This window comes from Ooceraea biroi, chromosome 2 (assembly GCF_003672135.1).
Source record: "Ooceraea biroi isolate clonal line C1 chromosome 2, Obir_v5.4, whole genome shotgun sequence".
NCBI lineage: Eukaryota > Metazoa > Arthropoda > Insecta > Hymenoptera > Formicidae > Ooceraea > Ooceraea biroi.
In genome coordinates, this window is record NC_039507.1 from 14,983,037 (window position 1) to 14,991,680 (window position 8,644).

Here is an 8,644-nt window from a genome sequence, read left to right on the forward strand (position 1 = left end):
CGTAATGTATATGGTAAAGAGATATAACATTTATCAGTTAATATACAAAGTATTAATTTTAGTGTATATAAGGACAATCTGACAAATATTTATTACGGAAGAATCCTTCTAACATATTTAAGGCATCATTATCTAGAAAACGTATGGGAGGAATTTATAAATCGCCCTCCCAAACATCAGCTATTGGAAGAGGTGATAACTTTTATTATACAATGGTTTCATCCGGAGAAAAATGTCTCTTGCTCGCATATAGATATGGACCTGGATAATATCGCACAACAAGTGATGAAGCTTCTTAAAGTTGAGGATCCCAAGCATCCAATATTCTCGGCATCACGTGAACAATTCTCGAGTTGGAAATAAAATAATATCTATGAAAATCAATGGAACAACAGCGAGGGAAGACAGATTATAGATATTCTTTGCAATATACTCTTGCACAAACCAACTTTCGACGCAGTTGTACATTCTTTGAAATCAGAGCTCTTTCGACAATACCTATTTCTGATTCATTTAACCGAACGAGCAATTAAAACGCCTAATTGAAATTAATGGAAAATAATTGAACAGAAATATTAATTGGCCAATTAATTTCACAAATTTCAATTTCCTGCGACATTAAAATATCCATAACATTTATCCATAAAAATTAAAACGGAGATAAAATAAAATCCAATTAGATTTTGAGTAATTAATAAGATTTCGCTTATGCAAATCAAATGCATACAGCTCTAAGTATTATTCGACTGTATTCATTTGTCAGTACGCTAATTTGTGCTAAGCAGTTGCTCGAGATCGAACGAGGACGACGAGGCGGTTTCGCCACGCCGCACATGACACTTTACAAATGTATCCCGTGATGTACCACGCCGCATCTCCGGCACGAGCTCGAATTTAAACGGGGGCAACGGACGGGCGTCAAATTGCTGCCAATAGCAATTATTTAAGGGTATGCAAGTTGCTATTTCAGCGGTTGTATTTCGTACAGAGAAGCTGGATCGCGAACCGGCCTCGTCTCGACGTCGTACGACGTCATCCGAAATTCTCTGGAGCTCCATCCATCCATAGGATACGTCTATATCTACGTGGACACGCACGTGCCCGTGCGTATGTATGCGACATGTCGCGACGATAATTCAACCGTGTCGTGAATATTAGTGGCTATAACACGCGTATATATCCGGGAACACCTCGCAGGTGTTTCGCCGGCCGGACGAAACTATAAACAACGATCGCTTATTTCAACGGCGTTCATTGTGCACACGGTATATAACCGTGTCAATCAATCGTCATTGCATTCGCGCATGTTTGATGTGCCCCCGTTCGTCCCGGAACGAGGCAGATCGATAGCACGCGTGCCGTGTGTCAATACTGTCGGACATGCTAATTGGCCGTCAGACAGAGAATTTCTCGAGATGCTGGACATCCGATTTTTGAAAAGCGCTGCGGCTTCCCCTCGTCTGACAGATTGAATGTTATTGGAGCGTCTTTCCAAAGTTCCTTTCGGGGAACCCTATAAAATTTCCTATCTGACAGCCAATTAACGCCGAGTGTAATATGGGCCTTAGTAGCCCGAGATAACCGGCCGTCCCGTTTTTAAAGGGATATAAGTTTTCTATCCGACAGCCAATTAACGTCAGGTATAATATGGGTATTACCGGTGAGGTATCTAGTCTTCTTTTAGCAAGGTCATTACATTTCTGAACGGTACATTATTCCGTTATTCCGCCACTTAATTCTCAAAAACTTTTTGCATTTTATTGCACCCACAGAAAAGATTTCTGGACTTAATGCTATTACTCTTTAATCTATCATAAAATAAAATCGCTATAGGGACAATCATATTTATTATTGAACAGAAGCATATTTTAATCTGAATAGAAAATTCGAAAATCTACATTAAAATAATCTTGGTGCTATCTCATTAATTTTCTCAGAAGGATTTAGATAAAAATTTGTAGCAAGTTCAAATATTCTTCATTTAAGAATATTGTGAGATCTAAAAGACTTCTTATTCTATTCTTGTAAGAGAATTTGTAGAATCTGCACAAAACGGCCAATATTTATGTGTTGCAATCGAAAATCGGGAAAGTGTTTCTGTTATTTACAATGAATAAGTGCAATACTCTACAAGAAATATTAAAAGATATGGAAATGTCTTATCTCGAATCTTATTTCTCAAGTAAGTATATTGTATATACTTACTTACATTTCCATATCTTTTAATATTTCTTGTAGAGTATTGCACTTATTCATTGTAAATAACAGAAACACTTTCCCGATTTTCGATTGCGACACATAAATATTGGCCGTTTTATCGAATAAAGGACGCAGAAGCGCCGAGTCGACAAGGACTGTGAGAAAATGATGCGTCGACATCGACAAAGCCTACTATAAAGTGGCGCTAATATCAAATTATTCTACATACAAGAATATATAAGCATAAATTTGTTATTGTTACTCTTGTCTCAAGACAGTAAGACAATCTTATTTAATCGAGAGAGAAGAATAGAAATTACTGATTAAAATTAAAAATTGTTTTATTTTCATATTTTTCGTCTTGTTATCAAGAATCCTTTCTGAGGGTGTGGAATTAAAATCACAGTATAAATAGGCAAATATCAATAAATTTATTTAACTCGTGTTTGCTCGAATCTCCGATTTGAATGGTGAGATCGGAGGACACATCCAATTATGATCTGTAAAATATGGCAATATCCTGTGCTTTTGCACTTTAAAAATCTGCCGACCTTAGTTAATGGGGCTTCATCCGGCGCACAATTTCTTGCTCCAAGCGGCTTTCATCCATCACGTTCGCGCACGCACTATCTCGACCTGCCCATGTGGGTTCGATTAACCCCAGGGGGGTAGTTCACCGATACGATAAGCCGTGACATACGCAACGCGAGAAAAAAATGCAATTCCGCCAACGCGAAGTTGACGTGCGGACGTCATTTCGCAGCTCGCTCGCAACGTTGTAACGCCGCTTTTAGCGTGCGGTTTCCGCACGCATGGTGTTGGCGTTATGTTTGCAGAAAAAAAAATAGAAATAAGAAAGGGAGAGGAAAATATGAAAAAAGCGATGCCTCCCTGGACATCGAAATGGAAAATATCTCCTGATTTACGAGCCCTCGGTGTAACCGGTGACTACCTGGAACGTTCGTCATTCTGTCAATGCTACGGCTGCCCCGTGGCGATAGTCTTGCATACATAGCGCTGGCATTTAGTTATAAACCCGCGAGGCCCGACGAGGCCTAGGGTCTGCTTCATCGAAAATAGTAAACCAATCCTGCAAAAAAATCCTGCGTACCTCCTCTAACGAACGGAGATCTTTCAGTCTTTCAAACGATTACAATCATAGATTTTAGTTTCTTTTGTACTGCCCTTGAAAGAAGAAGCATTAAATAATATTTAAGTTATTTAAAAAAAAGAAAAAAGAAGGCATGTCTTTTTTCTCTCAACATTAATGATAAGGTTTGTAATATGTTTAGGAAACGCTATTCTCATCGAGCAATTGATGCAAATATTATTTTATAAATAATGTATTGTTTTGCACGATAATCTTGAAAACCAAAGCTTGTTTTCGATGTACACCTTCGTTAGACCGATTCTTAACACCTTTCGCGAGGCGCCAGATTGAATCTGGAAAAAATAAAAAGAAGGAGAATGAAAGGGATCAGATATTTATGAGGTGGTTTTACCACACTGGCCATCGAGTGTGTTTAGGTGTTAATGCCCACTGCCACCTGGTGTGCACTCGTGGTGGCTCGACGGCCGCTGATGGAACGGCCCCCGAATTTCGAACGGCAGCCGGGCCAAACCATCATTCTTCTTTTTATATTGATTAAATACGCGACGATTACGGCATTAAAGCTTGCGGGATGTATATCGTTTGGATTTTGCATAAAATTTCAGGGGGTTGTGCGCTCCGCTGGATTCGAGGACCGAATTTTCCACGCCAGCTCATCGATCGGGCCACTCTTGAATTCCCGATTCGCATATTTTAAGCGATCGAGTGTCGCGATTAGAATTTTATTGAAATTGAAATGGATAGCTCGAAATTAATCACGTGGCGGTATTTAAAAAATAGCCCATTTAATACCACTAACTTGGTGATCAGATTATTTCAAGAAGATGTTGATCAAAATAAATGCATCGTTTATATTTAGTAATATAAACCCGTTTAAAATAACTTTTTAAGTCTACATTATTCGATAATTGCGAGATACTCTCTTTTTTATCTTTCTCTCTCTTTCTCCGATTTTTTCAGTTTCCATGAATAATCTCTATTTTTTCCGATGCATTTAGTGCCGTTCATAGTACGCGGTCCAGCGATAACAGGCCGGCACCGGAAAAGGTCGATTGGATCGAGTCGCGTCTGCGCGAGATCGTGAGAGAGCAGCAGGGATGATTCCACGAGTCCATTATCACGTAACTGCAGCCAGGTGAGAGACTTCGTGCGAATCCCTTCTCCGACGAAGGGAGTTCAGAGAGTCCGGAGGGATACAAATTCTACTATAAAACTTTTATGCTCAGAGTGCCCCCCGCCGCGGCTAACAACCGATCTCGCACGCGCGCCGAGATGCGTGTCGGCGCGGTCTTTGGGATCCGATAGGGCAAAACCGGAAACCTCGCGCTAACCGGAATGCACTCTCGCCCGCGGGAGCCGATGAAAGAGATATTCCGCGCAGCCGGAACCCATGCGAAGGGCGTCGAGATTCGAGAGGGAACAGAGTGGAGAAATCTTAATTAGGACATATAATTGCCTCTCATTGAAGCTCAGATCAAGAAACTATGATCCAGGAGAAATAAGAGGTGAACCTTTTTAAGTATTAATTGTGATAAAAATAATCCGCCATAAAATTAACTCTTTAGGCACAAGGATTCTTGATATCATAAAATATGAGGACTAGACGTCAAAAGATTTTAACGTTAGTAGTCTGCATCGTTCATCTGTATCAATAACGTTTCTTTCCATTCACAAAAATATTGTTCGATATTCTTTTTATTTGAAAAATTGCGTTTGTAAACGATGTAGAATAATAAAACCAAGCCAAAGTGGAAAGATCAAGCTAAAAGTGGAATAAGAACGTTGCCACCATCCCTTTCCCCCCCCCCCCCCGCCCCCCCCCCCCCCCCCCCCCCACCCCCCCCCCCCCAGGATTTTCGAAATCGTGCGTCGACCGACGCACCTGTGGCGATCACCCTCTTTCTATTCTCTTTTCACGCCGCGGCTCGAATAGCGCAGCGGGACAAAATTCAAGCGCATCGGGCGACGCATATGAACGTGCTTGGCGAACGATGGATGGTGGCAACGTTCTTTATCCTTTTAGCTGATTTCACTTGGCTTTGGTTTTAATGATTCTAACATCGTGCTACAAACGCATTTTTCAAATTAAAAAATAATCAACAATATTTTTGTGAAATGGAACAGAAACGTAATGAATTACAGATGAACGATCACGATACTACTTTAAAATTTGAGTTCTAGTCCCTCATAATTTTAATCGATATCAAGAATTCCTTGTCTTATGCCTAAAGATTACATTTATGCGATTATTTTTATCAGATTAACTAACTTAAAAAGTTTCCCCTCTTATTTCTCCTGGAGTGGCCAATTCTTGCATGCTAGAGCTTCAATGAAGCAATTATATGTCCTAATTAAGAATTTCTCCACTCTGTTCCCTGTGGGAATCTCGAACCGCCCTTCGCCACTGGCGTTCCGGTGCGCGGATAATCTCCTTTCATCGCTCCCGCGGCGAGAAGTGCATTCCGGTAGCGCGAGCGTTTCCGTTTGCCCTATCGGGATCCAAAGACCGCGCAACACGCATCTCGCGTGCGAGATCGTTTAGCCTGGCGGCGGGGGGTCTCGCATAAAAGTTTATAGTAGTAATTTGTATCCCTCCGATCTCTGACTCCCTTCGTCGAGAAGGGACGCCGAAGTTCTCACGGCTGGCTGGCAGTTAACGTGATAATTGGACTCGTCGAAAATCTCCCTGCCTGTCTCCTCACTCGATCTCGCGGCAGACGCGACTCGATCCATCGACCTTTTCGCGGTGCGCGCTGTTTCCGCTGACGCGTACTACACATGAACGGCACTAAATGCATCGGACAAATACGGAGTTATTCATGGAAACCTGAAAAAATCGGAGAAAGAGAGAGAAAAGAATAAAAAAGAGAGTATCTCGCAATTAGTCGAATAATGTTACAACTTAAAAAGTTTATTTTAAACGGGTTATATATACTAAGAATAAAAGATTGCATTTATTTGATCAACATCTTTCCTTAAATACTGATCACCAAGTTATGTATTTAAATGGGCTATTTTTTAAATTACGCCACGCTTATTAATTTCAGGCTATTCATTGCAATTCAATAAAATTCTAATTCGCGAACACTCCGATCGCTAAATATGCGACCATCGGGATTCAAGAGTCCCCGACGAATGGCTGGCGGTGGAAAAATCGTCCGTCGATCCAGCGAGCGCACAACCCTGAAATCTTTTATGCAAATCCACGATTACATCCCGCAGCTTCTAAATGCCCGTTAATGCGTCGCGTATTTAAACTCAATATAAAAGGAAAGAATGAGATGGGTGCCACCGGCTGCCGTCGAAAATTCGGGGCCGTTCCGCAAGCTCAGCGGCCGTCGAGCCAACACGAGTGCACACACGGTGGGCAGTGGCCAATTTACACCTACACACACTCACGTCAGGAGAACCGGATCGCCCGGCTTGAGAGTGGTCCTTTTCGTGCCAGTGTCAAGGTGCTGCCCGCGAGACCTATCTCGATATAAAGTCCAGGATCACGAGAGCGGAATTCTGGTATCCCGTACGTAAGTTATGCCGATTAATCCTTTCAAGACAATTTTTTTCTGGTTTATTTCCAAATTTATGCAAAGCATAAATTAATAATATATCATCAAGTAATCGTTTTATGACGTATTTCATGAGCAGCATTTAAAATTTGAAGAATTTCGAAAGTTAATTACACATGTATGCATGCAAGTTCTTAATGAAGTTTAGCATTCAGCAAGATGGGAAAGATTGTCAAAATTTTATATTTTTTTTATTGATTCTGTAAACTAATATATCTCATAAAGTCACGTGTAGCAGATTCATTCCTTGAACATCGTGTTACAATATTACCGTTCTTTTTCATAGCTGAAAGCTTCATTCCGGGAATCATTCGTACTTTTACCGGTCAGAAGTCGGTTCCGAGAGTCTGACTTCCGAAAATTTTAATAGCTCGGGGTTTCACCCGTGGGAAAAATACAACACGATCGCCCACCGTGTGTTGTAGAGCGCGTTCTCTAACTGCATTATGTCCGCCGATGTGTTTGCATCGTGAAGGTAACACAGACGATGTGATCAGAGTGACCCTTGAGTGATATCTAACATCTCAGTGTCATTACACTGATTGTGACGAAGTAGCAAAATTCCGCTACTCCTCAAGTCACAATCACGTACGGGAACATAATAAATTGCCTGTAACAAATTATAACTGATTAATTATATTCTAATTATCATTCTCTCGGCTTCACACTCTCACGTCTTGGCATGTATCTATATTAAGGTCTTACATTATTTATATATATTAATAATAATTTCATACGCGACTTTCTTTCATGTGCGAGATGCCGACTTTTTCGGTAAGATAATTGACGGAAAAGACGAGTTACGTCATTTTCTCGTTTCTTACCGCCTGCACACAGGTGATTTATCTGTACTTTACGGCTTATTCACGCCCACGCTTGTAATGAGCCGTGGACTGGCTAAAGTTATTTTATCGGCGCGCAAATAATTCCGAGAAGCATGGTTGCATTCGCGTACGCGGAGGGTCCGAATTTTTTTTCGATAATAATAAGTAACTGACAGTAAAGGACGTCTCATGCTCTCCTTTTCACCGGCTCCACGGGTGCAACGGTGCAACCTTCTCTTTCGTTCCGCCACCTACGCGTCTCGTTCCCAGCTAACAAGGCACGTGCGAAATTAATGCCGTGAAACAAGTAGTAAAAGCAATCCGAAGGTATTTTTTCCTCTCCTCTGCGTAAATTCCGTCCTCTTTTTTTCCCGTGAAGAAAATAATCCGCGCTTTGTCAAGGGTATTCGGAGGTAATCTCGGTTACCGAATTGGAGCGCCGATAAAATGCCATCCGGACCGAGCTATCCCTCGCAGAGGATTCCGTACATAGCGATCCACGGGGCACCAGATTCCACATCCGCCTTCCAGGCGGAGGCGACGAGAAAAGCAAAGCAAAGGATGGCGAGGTTCGTCCGATGAGGGACAACCTGGCGCCCTACACGGTGCTCGCACACCATTGTGCCTGCCGTCTCTTTCTTTTCCCTGCCTCTCCCCGTCCCCTCTCGTTCCTATTCATTTCCCCTTTTGAACCTCGTCCCGCCCCAGGCGTGGCGGTCTCCCCATCTTCTCTATGCCTTGTCTTGCGCCGCGCTATATCCAGCCCCTTATAACCGGTGCCAAGATACGCACGTGAACTGGTATTGTAAGACGAGACGGACAGGTTTCCACAACTATGGAGCTGAAGAATTCCGCTCTAATTTAACAGGCGATCTGAAAATAGGTCCCACCTTCCTCGCAAAGTACGGAAACATACTTTTTATTGTTTGTTCTTTCTCCTTTGT